The sequence below is a fragment of the Ammospiza caudacuta genome, chromosome 1 (assembly GCF_027887145.1).
Source record: "Ammospiza caudacuta isolate bAmmCau1 chromosome 1, bAmmCau1.pri, whole genome shotgun sequence".
In the NCBI taxonomy this organism is placed as follows: Eukaryota; Metazoa; Chordata; class Aves; order Passeriformes; family Passerellidae; genus Ammospiza; species Ammospiza caudacuta.
The window spans coordinates 20,550,418-20,563,384 of NC_080593.1; the positions used below are offsets into that span (position 1 = coordinate 20,550,418).

The window sequence follows — 12,967 nt, forward strand, 5'->3', positions numbered from 1 at the left end:
TGACATCAGTGAGTTAGTGGATTTTCCCAAGTTTTGTTTTCAAGAAGCAGCTGCCAGAAGAGTCAACAGAAGCCCCACATCTGCACAGCTTCTCCTTACCAGCAGCACCAGTGCTGAGCACCTCTCTGCACAGGTACGGTAACAGAAGGCGCCACCCAGCTCAGCCCAGACTACAGCCACCGAGGGCTTTCTCTTCTCAAAGGTACAACTATTTTACAGGATAACAGCATTTTTTCTGTTTTATTCTAGGCTAAACAACAGCTTGAGCTTGCTCTTCCCACAGAGATTATCACACAGTATCCCTTGGACCCACCACTGTCCTGCCCCAGGCTGAACCTTTAGCCCAATTTGTCATAACAGATAAATTGTTAGAAGGGCTAATTTGAATCCTGATCTGATTATGTATTCATGATTACACTTTTTAAACTGGGCATTTGTGAGAACAATAGTCCAAAACTAAAGTTTGGTGATTTATACACATCAATTAAAATATCTTTCAGTGTTGATAAAATGGGAATTTCGACTTCCTAACACCTCATATTGATATCTTAATTATCTCCTCTATAATTTTCTCAATGTTACTTCCACTATTACCCTACATAAAAGATACCAAACTATTACAGAACTAGTCATGCCACAAAAAAAAAAAGAAGTCACACAGGCACTGGATTCAGTGATATCACGAATCCTCCTTAAAATTTTTGGATTTAAATATTCATACAAAACCTCAAAATATTCCTGAATGTAAAAATTACAGACTAACAGAGCTGATGCTTTCTATGCTATTACTAATTTCAACAATCAAAATACAGATATGAATAATCACTGAATTGTCAAATCTCCTAAGCAATACTTACCATCAAATAGTAAATAATCAAATAAATCATTCCCTCTTATTAAGAATAACCATTTTGTATGGCAGTGACCTGTCACTGTGGAAATATGTGGAATGGAATCTATTAAGAAACAATCTGTGCCAAACACTGATAGGAGGGATAGCACGCTTGCTTATCCATTCTCACATTGCTACATCCTCTAGCAAATAAAAGAAAAAGTTGCCTAACCACTGTGACTTGCTCCTAAAACTAACAGCAGATGAAATACTTTAGGTTGACTAAAGACTTTAAAATCTTGGCAGCATTGCAACAAACAGACATCTCCAGGAAGTTAATGTCCTTGACATACTTCTTAGATGTGATCTAACATTTCCTGTTAGAAGACAACTCCTAACCACCCAAGAAAAAGAATACAATGGAAAGGACTTCCGAACTATCTTAACGTAAAAGAATTGTTGCAGGTGAAATTCTCTGTCATTCTATGCCATCAAAAAAATGTAAAACTCTGATAAGAAAAACAAAACAGAACATTGAGTTACAGACATTCACAGAAATGGTATGTCCCATTTTAGATACTTGGCACATTGGTAGAAAGGGAGACTAAATTATCATGGGATTAGACTACAATAATTCATCTAATTGAATATTTAAAACTAATTAATTTATAGAAGTTAAATGCTAGCCTTTTTACATAAACAAATAATTCTGGAGATTTCATAGCACTATCAATTAAGTACTTTTCCTGAACTACATTGTCTTGAACTAAAAAAGCCCAGATGTTATGTAATTAGGGTCTTATGTAAAAAAAAAAAAAAAAAAAACACAAATAAATAAAAAAAAATTGACACATGCATATTTGAAAATGTATCTAGCATTTGCTTACATATCCTGCAGTTCTAAAATAAGACTGGGTCAAAACAGTTAAGCACTTGCTGTTCATTCCCTAAATCTCCATGAAAATGGGATGGCAGGTTAGCACTCAGTTAATCCACAGGGACAAATGCTCCCAGATGTTGAACAGTTTAACATGTCATGTCTCTACAGAGAAACAAAGTAGCCTGGAAAAGTTCATTTATCTTCAAAATGAACACTTTCATCCTGTTTTTCTTTTTTTCTCTGGTAGAAGTACAGCACTCAACCAGCTGAATAAACCTACAAGGAGAGCAAACAATCAGACCACGAACATTGCCGTCACCTATACCATGAGGGCTGCAGGGAACACATTCTGGAGTGAGGTTCTTCATGAACCAGTTTCAGATTCTGATATAAATTCAGACTATAAATCAACAAAATCTTAGTCAACAACTCTTTAACCAACTTTGGCTGTACACTTTTGGTAATGTACATAAATTAAAGTGCATCTAGAGCAACCTTACTCAATTTTCTCTTTTTTCTATTTGGATCTCACCTCTTCCTTTACCAATTATATTTACTTTACACATCCTCATACCAACCCTCATTACTAATTTCATACTATTTACGGTATTATTATACTTTACTACTTATATTTCCTTGTGCCATGATTAACTTGTATTGAATGTAAACATGAGAATTTGCACATTGTATCTGCCTCGGTCAATTTGTCAGTTTAAACAAGTTTGTACCTGCTTGGTTGAATTTGTATTCAATAAATATTTCACTCAATAACAGAGCAAAATAATACAATCTGTTCTCTAGTCATGTACTTAATACATGACAAGATCTTTTTTTCCCTATAACTGATTTCAGATTTTTCATACTGTTCAATAAAACCAGTGGAGGCAACCCCTGGAATCCTAGGCAAGGAGGCAAATTCTGTTATGGAATTTGCTCACAGAACAGGTCATCTCCCTCATGGCCACAAATTTTGGAATTGTTGGTTGATAATCAAAGTATCTCTAGTCCTCATCCACTATCAGGGTGTAGAAAAACTGATGAAAGCATTCTCCAAACCATTTTTGTCTACACTTGGGCTTGATCTAGGATCTCTGATCCATCTTACCTCTTACTCTGTCACATCATTCCCACAGTAGAGGCACCTCTGTATTTACACAGTTTAAATGAAATCAGAATGCACCTTTATGAAGGCAATGCCAGCTAAGACAAGAACTGACTCAGAAAATGATTACAGCTACCATTTCAAAAAAATGCTTGTCAAAGCTGTGTCTGTGTTACAGTTCAGAAGATGTGTCTCAAAGAAAGTTCACTCCCTCCCTATTTCTACATAAAGCTACTCATTCTTCATCCTATCCACTTTTCACACATGCAAGCAGCCTTATCCTGAGTGTAAGGAATTATTCTTCTCTTGGGTAACGAATATAATGGGTGTTTCTCAAATCACTAACAAGTTTGCACTCGTGAAAATTTAAAAGTCACACCAGTTCTTTCATCTGAGAAAAGGTGATTACAACTACTGAACTTTTCACTAGAAGACTTAATGTGTAGCAAATGTGACAGATGATGACCTAAGTTCAGCAGTTTTTTTCACAGAGTAGCCCTGTACACAGTGTTTGTGCCATTAACAATATTAATAATCCACGAAGGACAAAGATCAATAGCACTGTGATGGCCTAATACTGCTGTGTTGAAAACATCTCACTTTATTTTGCCCTGCTAATGACATAGAGTCAAACACATATAAAGCAGAAGCAGTTCAAAACCTCTATATTTCACAGAATTACATTATTTTTATTACTATTATAGAGAAATTTACAAGGTTATGTGTTGGAGAATTTTGCTCAGACATGGCTTGAAGGAAAAAAGGCCATGAAAATATACAGCTGATGGAAAAGTAAAAGGCTGCTGTAAGCAGCTAATTCTCACAGCCTGTTTCTGTAAACAACAAGAGTTCTCAGGCACGTTTATGTAAACAGCGGAAGTTCTCAGGCTGTTTTTAACAACAAGTAAATATAAGTTTTGGGAAAGCAAAAGTTGACAAACATGGAGGCCTTGAGAACTTTCATATCAGGGTGAGAACACAAATCTTGGTTTCAATAACAAACCACAGGTATTGAAAACAAAAGGAGGGGTTAATGTGTAACGTTATGGTGAGCTCGGATTTTGTTATATGTATAAGCTTAATTAACACCACTATAAAAGTGTGTGAGTGAGATCAATAAATCGGAGTTCGATGCTGAATCAAAGGATGGGTCATCTCCCTTCACTTCAATAGTTATGAAACCTATACTGTCAAAAAAGCAGCTTGAAAATGCAAATGCAAAAATAATAAAATAACTTTTTTCCATTTTTTACTTTGTGCACTAATTCATGCACCTGTGACACAAGAAAGAAAACTCAAACCCACCTGAGAACACAAAAAATTTACAAGAAATTTTTGTTCTAAATGCTGAATATTTCTGGAGCCTCATGACAGATAAGAAATTGTCCAATTTCTAACAATAGCATCTGCTCAGCAATCTCATTGCTAAGGAAGCAATGACAATTCATTAAAGTCCCAATCGAAAATTCGGAGCATATACAGCTGCTGTCACTAAAAGCAGCGATCAAAAATATGACTTCTCAGCAACAATCAGGCCTTCCTTTACAGTCATAGGTGTGTGTCCCAAACAAGCCTGGGAAGAAGCCACAACCACAGAATAATTGAGGTAGGAAGAAGCCTCTGGTGTCTATGAGTCCAACCCCTGCCCAAAACAGATCTGTTTAATCAGGCTGCTCAGTGCTGTGTCCCAGTGAGTCTTAAATACCTCCAAGGACAGAACAACATAAACTCTCTGTGCATCTTCCTCCAGTATTTGACCACCATGGTTGTGAAAAAAAAAAACCAAACATACAGGAGCTATGGTTCTCTCACATATCAATCAGTGAGGAACATAGAAATCCATAATGGAAAAAAGGTACATAGTTTTGCAGTCCAGTATGAGCAAAATGAAGTGTTATTACAAGTAGAATTTATCAATTACCAGTTTTAATTTTAAGTGGAGCACACAAGGAGCTCTCCATTGCATCCAAGAACCTTTCAATGGCTTCATTTTTTTTGCCATCAAGTTCCCAGTTCAAAACAGGAAAAGCAAGTGGTCTCTAAGGGATGATTTCTCTCTTTTTAAAATGTCATTAATGTTTTGCCAGTCTGTATCTCCTAGGCAGTGGTCTAAAAAGAGGGTTTATGCTGTATTCAAGACTTCCAGTGAAGTGAAGGAGCTGAGAAGTACAGTATGAGAACAAAACACAAGTTAAGTTATTAAGTACAATTATAGTTAATAAGTAGCAGCCTAAGTACAGTGGTATAATGGCATAATATCTCTTCTAAATTATAATGGCTTTGGATAGCAAGATGCCTTCAGAAGGATCTGGGAGAGAAGTAGTTAAACACATAATTATTTGATCTGAGTACATTTTCCCATCTGTTTCCAAAATTAGGGCAACGTGAACTATGTCCTGCCACTACCAGAGCTTGCTCTGCTACTTTACAAAGGGTTGGCTCACTGAATTCTTGCCTAGGACACATCACAAACGCTGCTCTCTGGTGCCTCCTGCAAGAGCAGCCAGCGAGGACTGGTGCCTGTCGCGCGAGGACCCTGCGCCATCAGCATCCTGCTTGGACTCGACACGGGCTGCAATGCTTGCTGCACGGAAACTCAGCTATAAGAGATTAATTCTGACTTTCCTTAGAGTCCTCAGATCCTAAGGATCACTGGAGAAATCTTCTGAGGAAACCTTTGAATCCTTCCAGTTCCTTGGAATCCCTCCTACAGCAATGCCTGCACTCAATGTTGAAGAGAAGGAAAATTTAACACATCCAGCTGGTACAAAAAAGAGTCTGCCAGATCCAATTTTTCTTAACAATAGGTAGATTTCTGAGAAATTTTTTTTTTTGTCCTCTAGTACTCTCCAGAGATACTTTTGTTACTATTTTAGCTCATCTTCACACACAGCTTGAAAGTCATGTTTCTTACTTCCTTGTGCGAAATCGTATTTTAATAGAGTCACCAATGTCGGTTGACATTCAGCTCAGGAGGCAGCAACGACTGAAATAGCTGTACTGACGCACACCAAGCTTTCTCATATGAGCAGGATCTTTTTTTATTAGAGCATAATGCCAAAACTCGATGGTGGCCATGTGTTGTCTGCATGCAAGTGCGCCAGAAAGGTGGCTCTTCCATACCACCCACTTGGGGAGTAAACAGGAACCGCTGGAAACCGGCACAGCTGAAAAAGTCTGTTTGTGCTTACTGAAAACATGCTTATTCTGGCAGCAAAAGCCAACAGATGAAAACTGTCATTTGCAATAAAAATCTGTGCTGGGATTTCAAGTTCTTTTTTCAATGTCACAATGAGGACGTTTTATGCTTATGAGACATCTTAAGCTTATGAGACAGCATTTTAGCAGATCTTAGGTTTTTTTGGCTAAACTGAGGTTCACATAGAGAAAAGATTTGCAGTAACATTTTCAGGCTCTTCACAAACAAAAATTTTCCAGGAAAGGCAAAATTCTGTGACACAGCAAGCTAAGTAAATACTAAATATATCAGCAATGCAATGATTAAAAATGTAGACTCTATTATCAAAATCTCTTAAAAAAATGCTGCTTCGCCTAAATTGTTTCTTATTTTAGTGTTATTCATGCAAGTTTTTTTGCTGGTTCCAATATTTAAGTAATTCTGCATTTCATTTTTTTCAATTGGATCAGAAAGTCTCTACAACTGCTAGAGTCAAAGGTTAATGTTTGTTAAAATGTTTCACTTTTATATAATATTTTAAGCATGTTTTCTAAGAAACTGCTGAAAAATTCTTCCTTTATTCAAAACATTTTGCAGCTAGACTGCTCTGTTTCCAGGAATTACATGGCTATATGTTCCAAGGATGATATTTTAAAGTCTGAAAAGCCAAATGTTCTATTAGCTCTTAACTCATACACTGAACTAAAACTGAGAAGTTATGTGAGGATATGATAAACACTACAGCTGCCTCAAGGCTCCTGCCCCTTTCAAATGATTCTGTTTTATGGCCATAGCTTATGTTAGCTTATGTCTCACCTGGATATCTATTGTTTGTGTAAGTCTAGCACTATCTGAGACACTTCTCATTTTTAAATTAAAATGGCATCTATACTTCAAATCTCCCTGACAACCTAGATACAGATTATATAAACACAGAGCACATATTCATTGCACAGTCAAAGCTGTGGTAAGTGAGTATTTGTTAAACTTGAAAGTTAAACATCCCAGACTTAGGAAAAGTGGAAATGAGGCTACCTTTACCTTAGGGGAATGGTGGTGGTACCTTTAATTTAGACCTCACTCTGTACAGTATTATTGTTCAACCATTAACTTTACAGTAATATATTTTCTCCCATCTCAGCACTATAGAATCACAGAAGCATTAAGGCTGGAGAAGACCTCCAAGACCACTGAGACCAACATTTGACTGAACACCACCTTCTCCACTAAACCACAGCATTAAGTGCCATGTCATTAAGTGCCATGTCCAGTCATTTCTTGAGCACTTCCAGGAATGGTGGCTCTACCACCTCACTGGGTAGACCATTCCAATGCCTGAGCACTCTTTCAGTGAAAAATTCTTCCCAATGTCCAACTTGAACCTCCCCTGCAATTTCCTCTTGTGCTGTCACTGGTTGCCTGGGAGAAGAGACCAACCTCCTCTCAGATCATTGTAGAGAGCAATAGATTCTGTCTCTTACTTGCATACAGGAGGATCTTCCCTTGCAAAAAATCCAACAATGTGTGAAACACAAGGAGCTCTCCATAGCATCCAAGAACCTTTCAGTGGATTCATTTTTTGCCATCAAGTTCCCAGTTCAAAGGAGGAAAAGCAAGTGGTCTCTAAGGGATGATTTCTCTCTTTTTAAAATATCATGAACCTTTTGTCCGTCTTTATCCCCCAAGCAGGGAGCTAATGCACCAATCCCATGACAACAAAGGAGAAACAAAATAATCAACAACTACTTTTTAAATATTATCAGACTAGACAGTAAAGTCTATAGATTTATATATCTGCACAGGAAAGATAGGATAGCACAAAACACTTTGAATATGTCATTTTCTACCTTTGGAGCACGTGACATTGTATACATGGTTTGTATGGTTTTCTATTTAATTACATGTGCATGTGCAATTTTCTATGTTTAATTAAAACAACAACAAAAGGATCATCCCAGCAATGCCATTCTAGCGTCACATTGACATTTTCAAACACAATCAGTATGACTGAAATCTTTATATCCATTGCCAAAAACTCCTTGCAACTTCCAGCACAGAATTAACAGACTGCAAATGGCTTAATATTCCGTAAGATGCACAGCACTAGAGCCAAGGCACACTTTGGCTCTGCTCTTCAAATATTTGCTGGAAGCAGAACAACTGTGAGACTCAGGAACTAGAGCTTTTCAAAGCAAAGCTAATGAAAAATGTAGTTTTATCTAAAATTTTTCATTTTATCTTAAAAAAAACAAAGTTTACATGAAGGTGATACAAAACTTATAAACTAGTAGGACAAATATAATAATTTTGGAAGAATAACGTAAGTAATTATTAATAATAAATAATAATAAGTAAAATAAATTTTACATCAAAAACTTCATCTATTATAATTCTCCTGTATCTTGTTTCTCTTGTATATTGTAATCTTCCTTTTGTGCTTTGGGCAAAAGCTCAGTTCTTGACTCCTCAGCCTGGCCACCCGTGTGCCTGCGCACATCGGGGAGAGCAGTGAGCACCAGCCCTTTCTCCTTCTCTTGGGATGAAGGAGCTCCCAGGGGGTTTAGCACCAGCACAGCTGCTGCACTGCAGTTCTGCTGCCCTGCTACAGGAGGAGCCAGGGCCTTGCTCATATTTCTGGAGATGCCTTTCTGCTAGAAAACATTCTTCCATAGGTTTAGAATTAGGCTAGAGCAGGACTAGGGCTTCTCTGATATAAGCCAGGAACTAAGGAAGATCCATGCGGGGGAGAAGCCAACAAAGAACAGCTAAAAGCCGGGCTTGGGGCCATTCTGTCTGAGCTGTGCCAAAAGCAGTCTATCAGCAGCACCTAAAGATTTGTGGGAGCTGTCGACTCATCCCTGTCCAAAAACAGTCTCTCACACTAACAAGCTAAAATCAGAATTACTTCAGTTTAATAGTTCCTAATATTCCTATTTACTTTAATATTTCCTAATATTCTTATTTACTTTTCCTTGAGACATCTCATTTGTATTCCTTGCTCAGAGCACAGATAAAACATGTCTCCGGGTGGGTGTATGAGATGCAGGAGTGAAGTGCTGTGATGATGATATCCTTACAGAATATATTATACAGCTGGTGCACAGCTAGTCATCTAGCCAGCAGATGAAACATTAGCTGACAATAAACCTTACTCTTATTATAGCCACAGAACTGCTAAGGTTTAATTCCAGGCTGGATGCAGTAAGAGTTATTATAAAAACATGAAATAAAATGACACAAAATTGTAACGATTTTTCTCTTTGTAAGAAAAAAGACATGGCATCAAAATGCAAAGTGGCAGTAAGAATTCTAATTTGGGTTTCTAGACTTTTTAAATTTACTGTACTTTTCTTGGCTGAGTGGACTGAATTTTCTGTGGGTATGCATTCCTCAGGCTGAACCAAAGCCAGTGGAGCAGCCAGTGCTCAGTCTGACCAGGGAATCAGCCCTGTATGATACAGTTGCCAGTGTGCACACAGCTGTTTTCTCCACACATAACAGGTAATACACATACAAGTGTTTTATTCATAAGCAGCTGCCATTTACATTGTCAAAATCTCACAGGAGAGATTTTGTTGCTGCAGAAGGTTCTCCTGGGAAGTGATCACCACTGGAATGAGAATCAGGCCTTCTCTCCTCCAACCCCCAAACTGTCTTGCCTTTTATTTTATAGGGTTTAGCTCATATCACAAAAATTTAAAATTCAGTTTCTTTCTCATTTCCACATACTGTAGAGGGGAGAGCACCCAGAGGATGATGAGGACACTCAGCAGGGGATCACTTCTTTCTCCAGCTGGCTGATCAGAGTCTCCCCTTGCCTTTTTTCTTCTTCCTCCCATTTTTTTCTGATTTTTCCCCCAAAGTCCCTATCCCCATGAAGAGGTGATGCTCATTCTGGATCTGGTGGGGCAGTTTGTGCACGCCAGTGAGCCTCAACTCACGCTGCACCAATGCCTTTTTATGTGCAATACAAAACATCACTGGACACCAAATATGGCTCCCTAATAAGCAACTAAAACTCTGCATACTTCTAAAGCTTCTAAAAGAGCAATTTAAAAATTCTGTATCTTTCCTCTAGTATCAAAATTATATAAAATCCATGGCTATACTCCAAGATCTATAATCCTTTCTGAATTACTGGTAGTCAACCAGAAGTTTGTACATGGCTTTATGGCAGAACTCATGCACACAAAGTGACACCAGGGATACAGGAAAACAGATGGTGGACTGCTGCTCTTTATTTTTTAAAACTTAAATTAGTTTCTTTCGTAGCCATATTTTACTTCTGTATTTACTTAAATACATTAAGAAACTGGAGTGAACCTTAAGAGTAGAATATTGAGCTGCAATGCTGTTAAACCTCCTGGGTTTTTTGTGAATAAAAACTTCATACAAGATGTGGAAAATAGAAAAACAAACTACAATAAACACAGTGTGTTATTAATTAAATTACACATTTTAACCTTGCTTTAAATTTGTATGTCATTCCAAAGAAATATTGTTTTTCGCTAGCATGAAGAACTTTTAAAATTTGTTGGTTGATACCAAAGTCAAAATTTCTAGCACGTGTTTTCATGGCTGTGTCATTTTTTGAGTCAGACACTGGAAGATAAAGGGATGTTTTACTTGTTTTCATCTAAAATGAATCCTTTTCTGCCCAGTGAGAATTAAAAATTACTTAAAATTAATAAATATAAACCCTATATTAACTTTACACAGTTTCATAATTTTTCTAAAAATTTAATGCAATATTTTCTTAAATTTTCAGGTAGTCACTGTAAAATAACAGGTATTTAATAGTGTTTGATTTCATGATGAGTTTATAAAGACTGGTTTCACTTGAAAAAATACAGATGGTGCACCTAATTAATCAGCATCCAATTAAAAACTGAAGAGAATTATCTCTTTATGTATCACTAAACAATTTATACGAACCATTTTTTGTCACTTTGCATTCTCAACAATATGGTAACTAAATGAAGTGGAAGTCCACTGCATAACAAAAATCATGTCTTAATGTAGTTGTGCAGTAACTGCATAATCAGAATTTACATGAAGAAGATAACATTTCCTATCCAGAGATAGGAGAAAAAATATGTTGTCTAGTACAACAAATACACAGGCCTTCTCTGAAGTTCAAAATGCACTATGAGATAGACCACTGAAACTCTCTGATTTAAGGATAAAATCAGCCAAAAAGCCAAAACAAACAACCCAAGGGACATCAAAGAGATGCATTATTAGCAATCAAGCCTGAAGAAGATGATAAGGGTTTTATTTGAATAATTACCAATTATATAAAGAGAGTTCATTGTCCTAATAGCATCTGTAAACTATGTAGACAGTTATGAAGAATGGAATCAAGCAGGGCAAGAGGAAGATCTTTGAGTGTGCTGGAAACCACAAGCAGAGAAAACAAAATAAAAGGGGCTCCTCTAGGTTTGTTTCTAATCAGCTGATAGAAACTGTTTAAAACATGCAAGTAGAACAAAACAAGTGATCAGGATTTGGAAAAAAGTCACAACAGTCAGGAAAGACTGATAACAGGGGAATAAATACAATGGTCTATATGAAAGCAGATTTTAATATACTTGCAGTGCATCCTCAAGTATAAGCAACTCAAGGAAAAAGTTAGTTAAAGAAAGTGACAGGGCCTCACTGAAATAACATTAAAGGCGTAAGCACAAACTAAATTATATAAAAAAAGATGGACAGTTCATAACCATATAATACAAATGCAATAGAGGAAGGGGAAAAATCAGCATAAAATTATGTATTTCTAAACTGGAAGAATTAACAAATGAAAAAACTGAGCACAATTTATAAGGATAGATGTAAATGGCCAGACACTCATCAACTCTGTATGAAAGAAACATTTAACTGACTCAATGGCTGTCCTAATGACAGGATTTATGAACTGGACCTCAATTAGGAATGACTGTCAGGCATGTGCAAGTCAGTACCCCACAGAAGATGACCATGCAAGAATACAGCCCACACTGCTCCTGAACAATCAGTCTCAGAGGGTCTGGGGCCTCATGCAGCACTGCTGCACTGCCTTGAGGACAGCACTTCAAGACAAGGCTGAAGGAAGAAGACTAACAGTTTGGTCAGGAGCAGCAATGATGATGAGAGGTGTAGAAAATGGCACAGAGAACGAAGAAAATTACTTATTTTCTAACTTTCAGAGGCTGCAAGAAAATGTTACCCAAATACATACAAGGTGTGTAGAAGAACAGACTTCTTGGGAATGCCTTAAAATATCTTTAAGTCTTAATTTTATTTTACTCTCTGAACTTTTGCACATTTACATAAGTTTATTTAAAAAAGTGTCAAACCTGACTAAACTCCTTTAATTTTAGAATTTATCTCCATATTTTTCCAGCTACTGTGTTGAAAACGTGATCATTTAATACTATGGAGGGAGGGAGGACCCCAACAAATGGACAGCACAACTTTACATTCACAAAACATTCAAACTCTCTCAGATTCACTGCTTCCACTTAGTCAAACTCATGCTGTACATCATGGAGTCAAGAGCACTGTAAATCTCCTCTCTTGCATAACTCATAATATTGTTTTCTATGAACTGAAGTATTTCTAAACAACTGTTTTTTATCTACCTTTTGTCCCCAAAGCAAGCAAGCTTCATACACATTTATTTTGGAATAGTTAATTACCTTTGTCTGATACTCAATGAACTTCTCATGTTTTCATTCATGTGGCATCTAAGTGCTATACATAAAAAAATTATAAAAGCATTCATTTTCATCTCACAGTGATGTAGAAAGAAGCATTAAAAAAAATACTAGACCCAGAGTGACAGAAGAAAATATTTAAAAGAGACAAAGTGGGTTTATTTCAACTGAACAAGTTACTAAGTTGTTGGGCAGAAACAAGCCTTAAAGACTACTCAGAGAAGAAGCTACCTGTAGTAAGTCAGATCAGACAGCAGCTTACTGAGACACAGAAAGT

General features: G+C 36.9%; 1 protein-coding gene across 3 annotated transcripts in view; it reads right to left on the reverse strand.

The window, feature by feature from the left end:
- Positions 1 to 12,967, reverse strand: part of CACNB2 (calcium voltage-gated channel auxiliary subunit beta 2) — a 112,039-nt gene that overhangs the window by 48,160 nt on the left and 50,912 nt on the right. The window lies entirely within an intron of this gene.